The following is a 15,168-nucleotide window of genomic DNA, read 5'->3' as shown; positions in this document are numbered from 1 at the left end:
CCCACAAAAAAGAAAAGAAAGATGATCTGGGAACTTGGGATGGGCATTTGTCGCTATTTTCTGACATTATTAACATTATTATTAATGAATAATAACATAATATTTTTGAAGCCGCATATAATCGTTGTTGTCAGTGGTGTTAATCTATTGCCCTTGATGTATTTGCTAAACATATTTACTAAAGCATTAGATTATTTTACTTTATTTTTAACTAACAGCTGATAAACTACATATTAAGCTAGCTAACATTAAGCAATATTAAGTAACTACTGGTGTGATTACAGCAGGCATGAGTGAAGTAACACCGCTGTAATGACACAGAACCAGACAATAGCTGGAGCTGTGAGCTGCAGTCCGCTCCAGTGTGAAATGTGCCGTTAGCAGCCTATTAGCGTGTAGTTACACTTTTACACTCGGTGTCCTTCCGCGGGAATCTAGGTCGCATTTTCGTAACGACCGCCGAGCACGGCTCTCGCTGGTAACTGAATAGCCAGTGTAATCTGACACTTCAACTTGCCGTGCTCTACGGTAGTTGATTCAGTCACTCACTCACACCGTCTCCGGGGCTCTCACGTCGTCTTTGTGAAGTGGAGAGACCGAGAGAGAGGAGCACCGTAAACACGAGGGCTGGAGGAACAATACGCGGATTTGCCACCGAGGTCCGAGCTGAAAGTAAGTTTCGCGACTGGCTGTGTTTTTTTGTTGCAGAGCGGGGGTTTGAATGTGCCTGTGTGTTGCTCAAGATGGGGTTTGCCTCCCGCTGGACAGATACTACCTGCTAACAATAGGGTGACCTCTTAGAAACCTTTAACAGCCGCTGATGAACTCGTGTCGGGGGTGAGGGGGCTGGAGTCGGGTGGCAGATTTCCTCAGCGGTAACAGAGCGGGTTAACGCAGCGTAATATTCAGGCTTGTGTGTGCGGTATATCCCACGGCTCTGCCTTGTGTAGACGAGTTGTTGTAGCTGGAGCGAAAGTCAGCGCGTGTCTGCAGGATTACTTCAAGATAGGTGTATGCATTTTTTTTGAAGACACTGGACAGGAATGTGTTAGGAACTCAATGATTGCAGGTCTGTGTGTGTCTCGTCTTGGCCGATCAGCTGATGGCTTGGTTGGGGCTAAACTGAGAATGTATGTCATTTAGCTAACAGTCAGCAGTGTGTCTGGGCTTGTTGACTCCCTTCAAGGCTATTATCGGCTACCTGTTGTAATGCAACTAGCAGGCATGTCCATATGTTACTCTGCTATGTTCTGTTAGACAACACCATGTAACGCAGCTTAACTGACTTTTGCCATCATGATTGATGACTGATAACACTGATTGGATCCTGTCAGGGATCATTCAAAGATCAGTGGCTCCCAATGTGAGGTCATTGGGACCCTCTGGGGCCCCTAATGGGACCCTAGTAAAGTGAGAAATAGTTTACTTTCACAATAGATTTCATTTGATTGATATTTCAGCTCAGGTGTCAGTGCATGCACCCTTGAAAAAATTTCAGTACTAATAACATCTGGTTTCCTTGACATGAAACTCTCAGAATCCTTGATAGAGACAAGCAGTACCAAATTTTTTTAGCCTTTCTGCAGCGGAGTGTGGATGGGCTGCTTGACTCAGCAGCGCAGCCTTTTTGCCTTTAGTCTGGCGGACCCTCCCCATTAAATTCCTCCCGTCTGGATGTGAGGCCAGCCGGGGCAGAGCGCAGCAGAGAGGGGGCTCCCGGCGGGACGTGGAGGAGGAGGAGGAGACTGTCACTCTTTCATTACCCGTGCACCCTGCTACAGGACAGCTAAACTTTAGGAGGGGTGGCCAATAAAGAGCCTTTACCCTCATTAATAAGGTGCTGAAGTGGAAGAGAGAGTGATCAGGTACAGCCCAGCAATCCCATGCTTTTGTTGTGAAGCTGTAGATACCAAATCGTACAACAGTATCCAATCTACAACCACCCATATCTTACTGCATGTGCTGCCATTCTGTTATCATCAGGTAAGATAACAAGTGGATGTTCTGTCATCACCAGCATCAAATCAGTCATCTCAAAAGACCTGTTTTCTAAGAAATCTGACACAGTCTCAACTGCAATTAAACATTACAGGCTTAGCTCAGTCAGTATTTATTGCAGGAGTATTGCATTGGATTGCAGGTGTTCATTTTATTTTATTGTGTCCACTCCCAACATGTCTAAGACAGTGGGTTAAACAGATTTTGAATGGGTGCACCCTCCAGTGTCTCCTTCCTCGGTAATTTAAATTGGTGATGTAATGAAATTGTTTCAGCAGCAACACTTGTCAGCCGCACCACATTAATTAGTGCTGTTCGACTTTCTTTTTTTTTTTTTTTTCCATCTCTTTCTGACGAACCGAAGCAACGTTAAGTCATCTCAGCAAGGCATGAAAAGAAGGCACGCTTGTTCAGAGTAGCTTACCTGATAAAATGTGAAAGAAAGAGGGCAAGGAATTAAAGCCATCTGCAACTGTTTGAAACTTGGAAGTGTGTGTTGTTTGTGTGTGTGTGTGTATGTGTGAGTTTTCTTTCCTTCTGTTGTCCCTCCTGGGGCCTCTGTGCAAAAAGCCAGCCAGCCAGCCAGCCAGCCAGCCAGCCAGCCAGCCAGTCAGCCAGCCAGCCAGCCAGCCGGCCAGGCTGTGAGACAAGACAGAAGAGTGTCTGATTCACTAAGCAAGCTAAAGGCTGTGGTAGACTCACTTTGAAATCAAATTTGGGTGTTTTCAAAGGCCATCTAATATGGTGCTGGGTGCAAATGCAAGCACTGACACTGGGTTGTCTGGCCCTTTATGCCGTAATGTGGAAGGGATGATGCCGGAAATGTGCTGCGAAAATAGTGAAAGACAACAATGCACTGGCAGTGGTAGAAGTTGCAGCTAAACATGAGGAAGACGACGTAAAGACGAGACAAGGAAGCAAGTTTGTTTCTTAAACCAATTATGGAGAGAATGGAAATAAGACTTTACAATGTGGCTGTTTTGAAAATATCAGATATTTGAATTCGTTTTATAAAATCAGAGCGCTCATGAGTTTTAACAACATTTCTTTATCACCATTTAATCATTTTTCAAAAGGATCAGGCTGCAACAAGTTTTATAACAAATTCAGCTTCAAACACCTGCAGCTATTCTTCGATCTCGCGCGCTGATTATTCACAGAAAGCAGAAACGGAGTGATTGCACCTTACTCCATATCTTTGAACCTCCGCGAAGCAGCGAGCTAATACTGATTAGAAGTATGTACAGGAAAAACAACTAATTACTTGTGTCTGAGTAATTAGGTTTTTGTTACTCAGCAATTTAACAAGTTGCTGCTGTTTACTGTTTGTTGGCACAGCTGCAGCCTGCTAAGTGCTTAAAACCTGGTGAACGCTAATCAATGTTTTGACAGCCTGACATTTCATCTAACTGCTCGTGTTGGTTCGAGGAGTGCTGTGAAATACTTGCTGCCTGTTCGCTTGACTTGGATTCTTGTAGTCTGGTGTCTCGACATCAGCCCAAACCCACCTACTCATGTCCCGAGCAGAAGTCAGCCTTTGTTTCTGTCTGTCTCCCTCTCCCTCTTTCTGTCTCACTTGTGGTTCGACTTGGCAGTATTCTTCATCTAGACTGAGCCTTTGTTTTCAATGTGCCCATATGGCTTTTAATAAGGAAAAACTTGTGTTGCCTCGGTGCATTTTAAAGACTAATTTTGAGCACAAGGGCTTAGAGGGAGTTACAACTTGAAATGTTCAGTTGGAGCTGAGGTTGTGCCCTCGTGTCAGACACTTAACTACTTCCTAAACGCCGTTGTAATTCTACCCATAAGTCTGCAGTCAAGCTCTCTACAAGTTTAAACCTGATAATTGCAGTGTCACTAATACATAGAAAATGAAGCACCCAGCAGATATAACTCATCCATGGCTGACTGACTGTGATGACATCAGGTTGGTGTAGGAAGCCAAAAAGCGGACCAACATGAGGCACGGGGATAAGTAAAACCTCAGTGCCACATGCCTGTCACCGCTGTCCTTCAAGCTGCAAACCTTGGCACAGTGGTGTGGTCTGTGGCTTAAGCATGGCTGGTTTAAACGCCTGAGGTGGCTGAGAAAGTCAGGACAGTCACTGTTGAGTCTTTGAGCAAGGCGTATAACCTCAAGTAAAAACAAACGGTGTTGTTCGGCGACCAACCGTAGAAGTAGCCGTAGCTGTGCTGTTCCCAGGTGTGTGAAGGGCGGTGCTGTTAAGGAAGCTCCTCCGTATTAAAAACAAACATAATGTGATTGTGCCTTGAAATTGAGCTGCTGTGTCTTTTTGCATTGTCTGTCAGTTGTTGTGTGGTTAGACAGATATCTGGTTAAGTGGTGTAATATAAGCGAAACATCAGCTTAACTCCTGTTTCTGAAGAGCTGTCGCTTCAACCTTGAACTCTCCCAACGTCATGGAGACACAGTCTTCTACTAAGTGTTTTTTTTTTTTTTTCCTGAGACAAGAGAGTGAAACAGAGTGCAGAGAGGGAGGGAGTGAAGAGAGAAGTTGCTGGCCCACCCCTGTCCCTGTCTCATGCATGTTTGATTTGATGTTTTTTGAGAAACGAGCGCATGGGACGTCACAATGGCCATGTCCTGTTCCCATCCGCCGAGAGGCTGGGGCCCTTGAATCATAAATGACACCCGGCCTCACCGGGAACAATATGAGAGTCAGAGCCCGCACAGGAGGAACAAAATGTTCCCTCCATCCATCCATCCATTCGCCCACCGCTGCCGCCTGCACTCAAGATTTCTCACCATCGCAAGCAATTACCCTCACTTTTTTTTTTTTTTTTTTTTTTTTTTTTACTGCTGATGAAATCCTCACAGAGCCTGTCTCAGCTGTGTGTCTGTGTTGGTGAGACGGCGAGAGAACGGGGTAGCGATAGAGAGAAAAAGAGATAGTATGTGTCTGAGTGAGTGGCGTTGGCGTGTGTCTGTTTGGCTTATAAATCCTGTTTAAGCTAAACAAACTCATTGTCCTCATCCTCCAACTGCGTGTTCTGTGTGTATGTGTGTGTTTGTGCGTGTGTGTTGTGTGTGCCCCCCCCCCACTCCCTCCTTTCTCCTCGTCTCTCTCTCTCTCCCTCTCCTTTGAGTTGTGAGTACAGTCACTAATTATTCCCCTTTCCCTCTTCATGCTGGGTCAGTGGGTTTACGGTTTCAGTACCGATCTGCTGTGTTTGCCTTGTCTCTCCTGATACCGGAGCATGCCTGCAAGCCAGCGCAGACTGCAGCCTCCTCCAAGAGGTCTTCACACCTTACACAGTGTCCCACATGGGTTCATTCGCCAGACAGCCACTCAGGACTGTGCTCGGGCTTGCTCTCATGCAGCCGGAGTTCATGCCAGGTATTACACTAACCAGTCCAGCCAAAGAAGAGTGCCTGCTGGGTTGAGTCAGTAAGTTCAAACCTGTTATGTTTTCAGAAATGCGTTTTGAAGAGGACTCCAGATTATGCAAATTAATTTTACATACACTTTAGTTACCCTCTCCACAGCATGTCGCAAATCTTTCTAGCTTATAGCCTATAATGAATCTTTTTCTAAAGACAATACGCCACATGCTGTGTTTATAATATCATTTGTGCTATAAACAGGCTCTTGTCTAGTCGGCACTGTTGTCTCTCAGAGTGCACGGTGATGCTGATTTTCTGGTGGAGGTTGCGTGGGAGATGGAGAGAGCGATGGCAGAGATTCTCTGAAGGCGGTCGAATTGTCTCCAACATGGCCTCCAGGGATACATACTTCCTTGTTTTCTGACAAAGTAAATTAACCAGGATTTACTAATGCAAAGGGACAGCATTTATTCTTTGCCTGCGATGTCAGTTATGAGGGAGAGAGGGAGTCATGCAATATCTGCTCTCAGATAATGCTAATTCTTACACATGCAAGTGCAAAGGTTGAAATCTGGTCAATATTGAACAGTGGTTTTCATATTTAGTTTTAACAAGCAAACAATAAAAAGGTATTTTTGTGGAAGAGGATTCAGTTTTAAGGCAGGGGGAAGGTCGTACACTGGATGTTGATTTTCCAGTCGTGCTTCTGTTCTGTTAATAAAGCCAGTTGTGGTTGTTATGGAGAGCCCCCAAATCATAAAGCCATAAAATCTTGAGCTCCATTGCCCTACTAAGACCGTTTTCTTACCGCTTCCCGACATTGCTCACTGACAGAAAAAGTCTATTACTGTGTGCAGTGTGTTTGCCCGCTTGGTGCCCTCCCCTCGGTTTTGACACTGGCGGTTGAGCCAGGCGCTTTCCCAGGGTTCTAAGGACTGACATCCCTTTCATTCTCCCGCCTGGGCGGCTCAGATAAAGGGGCATATTTTAAACCTCTGTGTGGATACACCAACTGTAAAGAGAGACGGGCTGGTGGGCTGGGGCTGAGCTACAGCATTAACTTCACAGAGAGAGAGAGAGAGAGAGAGAGAGAGAGAGAGAGAGAGAGAGAGAGAGAGAGAGGAGAAGGTAGGGGTTGACGCAGAGTGAAACAAATAAAGGAAGCAAAGAATGTAAAAGTCCACTTTATTAAACTGTGATCTCAGCAATTTAAAATATATGGTTGGAAGTACTATAACTGGCTGCAGACCTGACTTGGCAAATATCACAAACATTATCTGCAGTCACACTGCAGATAACCCATCTCTCTTTTTATCCCAGGTCTATTAAATAGGAGACGTGTTTCACCACTTTTTCTAATCTGCCCCTGTTGCAAGTGCGTCCTCCCTGCAAACCAAAGCCACGTCGTTTATTATATCAGTAATGAGACCAGGCTAATCGTGTGTATTCCGGAGACAGCAATGATACACTGCTTGGCGCTTGCCAGGGATCAGCCTCTAAACAATGTTTATCATTGTCTCCCAGGGCTCTTTAATTATCTGGCAAACATTATTGACAAAACAGCAAGGGCCCATGTGTTTTATGATTTTAAAGGCTGCTGGGTTACTATTCACAAATAAGTGTGCTGGAGAAAATACAATTTTTAAGTATTTATTGTGAACAAATAGTTTTACTTTAACTTAAATATGTTTTGATGGAAGTTGTTTTGTGTATCTAGCATCCTTTACAGTATGCGTTTGGCAGAAATGATCAAATTATGAGAGATGATTGAGGAACACAAGATGAGGGAGAGGCTGTGGATTTAATCACTTCCTACATTTATTTTTTTTTAATTCATGTTGCCTCAGTCAATTTGCAAGTAAAATACACAGTGGAAATAACTAATGGGAGCTCCTCTGTGTCTGCTCCCATCCCAACAACCACCCATTACTCCGGATTACTTACACTAGTTACTACACATCTCAGCCATATTGCTTTCACAGCCATCCAGTAACCTTTACTTGGCCGCCCGGTGGGAGCTCAGTGGAAGCTGAATGGCATGTGTTGACATTGTTAAAGACACACGTGAGGGGACATCACACGTTTCATGTCTGGCTCGTATATTTGGAGGAGTGGTTGTAATGGGTGGGTGGGGAGCTGGAGGGGCAGTGTTCATACCACAGCCCCAACCCGCCAATTCTTGAGGCTGTTGCTCAATATCCCGCTAATTTGTGTAGCTGCAGTCTGAATGGAGCGCGCTGATGTGTAACTGTGTTCTACTTACCGATGGTCAGCAACAACAGCAGACAGACGTGGCTCTGAAATATGAATTAGGGCCAAACAGCATGTTATACCCCCCCCCCCACTCACACACACACACACACAAACACACATTTACACACACACACACACACACACACACACACATTTACACACACACACATAACCTCACATCCTCTTCCCCTTGTCATATCCCTGTAACCTTGTCATGTCTCCCCTGATGTCAAATCAACATGATTGTATAACAAGATAGGGGGTGTGTCTCAATGATGGTTGCATGAAATCACCTTTGCTGTGCTCTGTGTTTGTGTGTGTGCATGTAGCCATGAAATGTGTGTGTGTGTGTGTGAGAGAGCGAGAGAGCAAGAAGAGAGGGAGGTGGGGGTAGTAGCAGCGGTGGTGGCTTGGGGTGAGGTCCTGCCCTGATTTTCTCTGGAATTCCTTTGTTTTTGGAAGCCAGAAAGGGGGAAACTGAATCTGCGTAGCCCAAGGGTCTCTGCTTCTTGAGAATTCTTCGCACACATCCCGCTGCCGCCAGCTCTGATGGTTTTAGGGGTGGCTCTGTTTTCAAAGCTCAGAACAGCCAAGGTGTTTTTCACCTTCCAGAAAAAGGAGAAAAAAATAATGACTGCACCAAGCAGAGCGTCTCAGGCCTGAAGGGACTGATGCTACTCAAACATAAATTTGCTCCATATTTCAGGGCGATGGAAATGAAAGTCAAATGTAGATCCTGTCACTCAGGGCACAAAAGATACCTTCCGATGAATATGGAAGGAAAAGACGAGCAGCAAGAGCACTCTATTTATTCAAAAACTACTAATAATGAAAAGTGTGGTGCAATGGTTGCCTAATGTTTTCCATTTTTTAATGATCCTCCTTTGCAGTTTAATAAGTGTTTTAATAGAGTTTCATGGCCAGTGAAAGGGCCAAGGCTGCTGTAGAAACGTTGTCAGCTGCTCCTGCAAGCTGAAAATTTCACCTCACATTCATGGCTCATTAAATCTGATAAACCTTGGGTAATGGTGTTAAAATTGTACAAAGGTATCTCCGTTTACTCTGTGCCACAAGTTTTCCGTGACCAGATCCTTATCGGGGGGACTGTCGCTTTAAGTAACTAACTTCCACAAAGCAGAGCTTTTCCCTCTTATTTGAAGGGGGCTCGTGTTGAGCGAGGGGGGAATTGAATAGGCTTGTTGCCTGCCTCTATTGAGGCAGCTTTATTCTTCGCTGTCCCCTAGAACAGGCAGAAAGGGGTGGTGAGGGGAGGGGATGGGGGGGTGTAGGAGAAGGGGAATAGGAGAAGGGTTAGGAGGTCTGGTCACGTGAGCAATAATAGTCTTCTTGCTGGTCCCTTTCAGGCTGTCACAGTAAATCTGTTTGACTTGTCACTTTCTAAATCATTACGAAGGCTAAAAGCCTCTCTATTGGATTGTGGTGGAAGGGGGGAGGCAGCAGGTTTCCTTTGTGCCTTCTTGACGATGATGATAATCAAGTTTGTTTCTGGGCATCCTGCTGGGAGGCTATAATTAGCTCCTTTTTCTTCTCTCCTCTCATCTTCTTTTTTGCATGTTGCTCCTCAAAGTAGAGTGGCGGAGTCGTTGTGCGGAGGTCATATGTAGAGTTTTGTGCAGAGGCATCAGTGGCTACTGAACTCTCTTACGTAGTTTTATCAGCCCCTCTACTGTGGATTCAGACTTGTGTGTTTTTCTGCCTCATTATTCAGTGAGGAACAGCCTCCTGGTTTGAAAGAAAAGAGCACTAATGGGGATTTAGTGCATGCAAGGTCTCCTGTTCCTCCCCCAGGTCAGTCAGGGTGAGAGTCACAGCTCGAGGTATGTCTTAACTTGCGGTGTCACTTTCTGACCAAACTGGTTCGTGTCTGACAGAAACATGACAGAGCAGATCTCGTCCCGCCGACTAAGCCTGTGTGGTGTGACGGCTGATTTCCGAGGGCAAACTCTCCTCTTTCTGTTTGTCCTCTTCCTCTTTCGCTCTTTCGTCTCTGTTTTTTTTTTTCCCTCCTCTGCTTTTCCATTCCATCTATCTCTCCCCCCCTCCCCCCCCCCCTCCTCTTTGGTGTGTGTGCCAGCAGCACTCATGCCTGGAACAGAGCGCCGGGGCAGACATCTGTCGCACAGTGTCCCTGATCTGATCTGTGGCTCGAAGCATCGGGGTCACAAAGAGTAGCAGCCGCCAGTCCAGACACCGTGGGAGACAATCTGAGAGCTCTATCTGTGTTTTGGTCCTCTTGCGTCTCTATGTTTCTCTGTCTTCCTCATTAAAATTCACACTGCACACAGCCGCTCACACACCAGGGTATTAAGCTACTTGTTGTCTCTTTGTGGAGCGTCTGTTGCTTGGACTGTGTAAGTCAAATTGGGCTGGCAGTGTCCCATGTCTTCCAGATAAAGCTCTTTCTTAGACTCACAGGTGCAGAGAGCAGAGCGAAATGTGGGTTTTATCAGGCTGTTCATCAGCTGCAATGATGTGCAGTTGATCTGAAAGGAGGATTTTGACAGTTAAACTGGATTCTTGTGCCTGGGGCATTGCCATTAATGACAAAACCGATGACAGAATGAATAAAAGGTTGTTAATTGCGGCTGTTCGGTCGTGTTAACGTGAGTTTGTCGGAGTGAAACTGTGGGTTGACATACACAGTGTCTGCCAAGTTTGATACTTCACATACCTTCTTGAGAGATTAAAGTCTGTGTATTGATCCTGCTCGGTGTTCTGACGTGTATCTGTGTTGCAGTGGTACGTTTTCCCTCAAAACAGGTGAGTTCATGCCAAGTGACAAGGCTGCTAGATGCTCAGCTCAGATGTTCATGGGAAAATGTGAAATGCTGAAGAGGGACTGCCGCAATTAAAGGAGCGTACCAGCGTTTTCGCCCCGTAGTAGCCCATTAACTACAAATCTCTTACATTGTATCTTACACACTCATATATTTTCTGACATTTTCAGACTAATTCCCTCCCTTCGAGGCTGCCATTTGTCTTTGTTCATTCCACTAAATTATGAAATTTAGCTTGCAGAGACGTGAAACTTGATTGAGACAGCTAATCCATCACAGCACATAGAGTGTTTAGTTACCCTTAAGGTATGTAATCTAAACGTAGTGATGCAGGTGACAGCAGAGATTAGAAAACTTCTGCCGGTGCATTTGAAGATGCTCTAACATCTGAGATTTGAGAGCAACCTTTACAAAGCAAGAAACAACTAAATTCACATGCTCCTTTTCACATCAGTGTTTACTCACCTGACGTTTCGATGTGATTTCCTGACAGAACAGCTTGTCAAAGCAGTGTGTGTTTTTTTTTTTTTTTCAGCTCTTGACTGTCAGTTTTCTGATACTGGAGAGTTTTGAAAATTGTTCCTGCTTACTTCCTTACATTAGAAACATTGCACATTGCAAACTGTGATGGAGTATTGATCTTAAATAAACTTCAGCTCTCTACGAGTTGATTTAAATGTTGAATTTAATGGAAACCAAAGGGAGTCTGAAAGCTTGGAAATCAGTCTGCAAACCTATGATGTTCTTTTGAAAACACCTGATAATAATGTGAAGTATTAGTTGTATGTAAGGGGATCACTCATAACCACTAGTCTGATAATCAGACTGAATTGGCGTTTTCTTTTCACTTCTTCATGTTTTCTCTTAGCGAGAGGAAGGAGTTACTTTGTCCTAACACAACAGTGTCTGACATATTTGTTAACGTAATATTGCCTCAAGGAATATGCAGATTTAAAATTTCCAAAAGGTGACTTACGACAACCGGTTTAGCTGCATCACTCTCATTCACACTTGTTGCCATTCTTGTGCCAATTTTTCTGTAACCGTCTTTCCGGCCCTGGCACTGCAAAATGATATCCGCGTACTTAGTGCACAAACAGCCAATGAGCACAACGCCTTTGAATCACTGAATAAAATCAAGAGTTGTGGGCAGCAATTCAGAGATCTACAAATGCACAGGTATGGTCCTTTAAGATAAAACACTAGGCCCTTTTGATTAAGTCAAAGCTTTGGGAGTCCTCAGCTTTACAAAGCTCCTGAGTCACTGAATCAGAAGCAGCTTTGATTCAGCTCATCTCGTGTGAGTCAGCAGAGTCACAAAGTAAAAGGGCTAGCATGTGTGACAAGCAGATTAGTCCCCTTTACAACGCCCGTCCGCTTTCGAAATGAATATCTTGACGTCTTGTTTACCTGTATAAATCCCTGAGATGAAAATCAGGCTGAGATTAGATAAATGGGAGACACGGCTGTTATCTTTTGAAAGGTAATTGAACCTGTGACACTTTGTTGGCAGGAGCCCAAGCCCATGATGGCTCCATGATATGAATGTAAATGCTCTCACAAGTGCAGGTAAGAGTAAGAGATCGAAAATACATGTTTACATATGGTCATTACGAAGATATAATACTATGTGAGTCAATATAATGTACATAGTCACAGTATAGACCAGCCCTTTCTGCGTGGGTTTAGGATTAAACAGCTGTTATAACCAGACAAACTCCTGGCCAATGTACACTGAGTTTAAAGACATTAAAAAAGAAACTAGCTGCGTTGCATATTTCAGATAACATTCACTAAGCAAATATTAGCTGGCTGACTCTGTGCATTAATTCTGTTCGCTTACAGTATCATAGCCAAGGCTCACAGTGTGCTTACACTGTATAAATCACTCTTTCATAGATTCATGTTGGTCCTCACTAACACCCATTCACCTTGATACAGCTCATTTTGCACTGTCATAATGCATCTCATTAGTGACTACACATCTTCCACTCATACCTTTTTATAGCTTTCATAGATTCTTATTAATATCTCATAAATCCTGATGCATCCCGCTCCCCCTCTTTTTTTTTTTTTTTACCTGAACTCCTCAAGCTAGAAGTTTCTCCAGAAGAATCCTCTTAGTGTCCTCTCTGTGCGGCAGTTATGCAGCAGCCTGGAAAAGGTGTTTTATACCTGATGACAGGCAAGGTCGGGCCAGCGAAACAGGACAGTGCGAGTGTGTATGTATATGTGTGTGTGTTGCTGGGGGATGGAGGGGGGTTGTGAGAGTATGGGGGGATGGATGGAGGGGAGTGGTGGGGGAGCAGGAGGAGAAAGGGAGAGAGACAGGGAGAAAGCGAAAGCGAAAGAGAGTTGCACTGCAGCTTTGATGGTGTAAGACCTGCTACTCAGCTGCAGACTACAAATCAAACAAAACCGAGTCGCTACTGGCACTGCGCCATGACACTGATTACTGGCACACAGAACACTGTCAAAACCATCTTGATGGGTAATTAGGAATACTCTATCATTTCAGCTATCACTTAGCTGCTAGGTGCATGCTGGGTATGTGGCATCTGTGGCTGTGGGATTGTCGGAGAAGATGCTGCAGTGATTAAAAGTACATTTTACACATGTACATGTAACCCCTAGCTGGGTGGTGGACTTTGATATTGGAAGATTTTAGCTGATCCCTTAAAGTCAGTCCAAAGCTGTAAACTCTAGCAGACTCTGGTGTGTGCATGTGTGTGTGCGTGTGTGTGTGTGTGTGTGTGTTTGTGCATCTTTACGTGCACATGCAGTGCCGTGTGTAACCTTGTGGTTGTTTTAAAGGGTAGCGGCGGTGTTACGGCTTTGTGAGTGTCGCTGATGCACATCGCGTCCTGTATGACTTTGACCAGGCAGGCCTTGCAGCTTTACAGAGCAGAGCGAGCTGGATAGATATGTCGAGCTTTAAACAGCTCTGCATATATATACGGCACAAGAGAGAAAGAAAGTAAAAAAAAAAAAAACCCTGGTAGCAGGCTGTTTCCCCCTCTGTGATTTCAACATTTAGAATTTTCCCATTAACCCTCATCACTCACAAGAAGACCTCAGCTAAAATGCCTACTTTTACACTTACGCTGTGAACAATTTTGCAATTTGTGCTGTTATTATCCTAATTTGCGCAAGCGAAAATGAGAGAAAGGGAGAGCACATTGTGTGCCCTTTGATTAAGTGGGATGTTTGAATGTGGGCCCTCCACCTTCAAGAGAGATTTGATACTTGAGGGGTTGAAGTGTTTTTGATGGAAACTCCATTAATGATTGATAACAGGAGGAGAGCGGTTAAAAATCTCCCTGCTCCAGCACCATCAATTATTAAACGCTCTCTCCTTGCATTTTGGTGGCACATAAAATATCAGTCACCATGTTGAAATCTTGAGTTGATAATATCTGTCAAAGGAATTAGGGCTTTGTATTGACTTTCTCTTCCTGTATGTTGGGTATTGTTGCAAGGTGATGGTTGCAACAGATTGCAACAAATGGTTCTGGTTTGTTGCTGTTATCTGCTCTCATCAAAAGAAAGTCTTTCTAGTCTTCTAAGATGTCGTTTTTAACATTATCACTTCTTTATGTTTTATTAATTGAATGAAAATATGTCGAGAACTGAAATTTCTTGGCTCAGCTATAAGGTTTACACCACAGAAAACTGAAACAAATTTATGATTAAATGTTTCGTGCCAATAAAACTTAATGTAACCTTTTAACAATTCTTCCCTGCAGCCTCCGGTCCGGCTGGATTAATGCGCTCCTACATATCTGGACTTGATCTTGAGATGATCGTGTGCCACACAATATCTAATTTAATAGCTGGAATGATTCAACCCGGGCTTGTGGTGAGAATGTCACACACACGCCACATGTCGAGTATGATGTTGAGGGACTGAGTGGATGTTTGAAGTGATGCTGGAGATTCGTGTTAGCCGGCGTGTGAGTGCGTGTCAGTGCGGCAGTAGAAGTTCTCTGAGAGCTGAGTGCTGATTTGAGCTGCATGGAGACAAGCTGACAGGCCTGCAGGCTTCTCTGCGTCATCGCCAAGGTTCCCATCAGTCCGTGCAGAGGGAATTCTCTCAGAAGGCACGGCTGCATTTCCACACAGGAGACCTGATTAAGCCTTTATTCTTGCATGTGGCAGCCACAGAGCAGAGCGTCCGGCAACTCTGCTCAAAGTGCTCCAAGGCTCCTTCGAGGCACGCGAGACTAGATGTTTTCACGACACTTCAAGTAAGCCTTTCTGAAGGTAATGATTACTGGCTCACATACACGCGCAGAACGCCTGGAAGCGTTTCTATTTGAAGATGCTGCTCTGTTTTCGCGTCACCCTCATTTACTGGTGTCAATTTTCAAGTTATTCATTGACTACAAATGGAACCCTTACTGCACTGTCTGCATTTTTTTTTTTTTTTCAGTTCCTCTCAGTAACAACAACCTCAGTCTCTTAAGAAGAGCCGAGAAAAATGCTCCTGGAGATATGAAAAGTATATCGAGATGGACGGATGTAGAGATAGCGGTGAACAGTGACAGTAAATGAAGAGAAACAACAATAAAGTGATAGCTCTTCCTATCTGTACCCTGATCAGTGTGTCTCATCATAGCAGCGAGGCACCGTGTGCTGCCCATCTTGTGTCAACAGTGGTGTATTTACATAAGCTGTTTCCTGTCGGCTGCGGCTTCTGTCCTGAGAGCGCCAGGAGCTGCGATGGTGAGGCGGCGTGATTAGATTTACAGATGGAGATTAATGTGAACAGAA

The 15,168-nt window shown here is 44.5% G+C and overlaps 1 protein-coding gene across 4 annotated transcripts in view; it reads left to right on the top strand.

The window, feature by feature from the left end:
- The first annotated feature begins 504 nt into the window (after window positions 1-504).
- Window positions 505-15,168, top strand: part of zmiz1a (zinc finger, MIZ-type containing 1a) — a 99,306-nt gene continuing 84,642 nt past the window's right edge. For 3 of the 4 annotated variants that reach the window (XM_023426626.2, XM_023426625.2, XM_087179378.1), the window contains exon 1: window positions 506-672. The gene's annotated coding sequence lies outside the window, so the exon portion shown is untranslated. Of the gene's footprint in view, window positions 673-15,168 lie in introns of all 4 variants that reach the window. The other variant, XM_023426627.2, reaches the window with a different exon arrangement.

This window comes from Seriola lalandi, unplaced genomic scaffold (genome assembly GCF_002814215.2).
Source record: "Seriola lalandi dorsalis isolate HSWRI2012SDOR001 ecotype SW California unplaced genomic scaffold, Sedor1 jcf7180002054832, whole genome shotgun sequence".
Lineage (NCBI taxonomy): Eukaryota > Metazoa > Chordata > Actinopteri > Carangiformes > Carangidae > Seriola > Seriola lalandi.
Note: the sequence above shows the minus strand (reverse complement) of the source record. Positions and strands in the feature narration are given on the sequence as shown.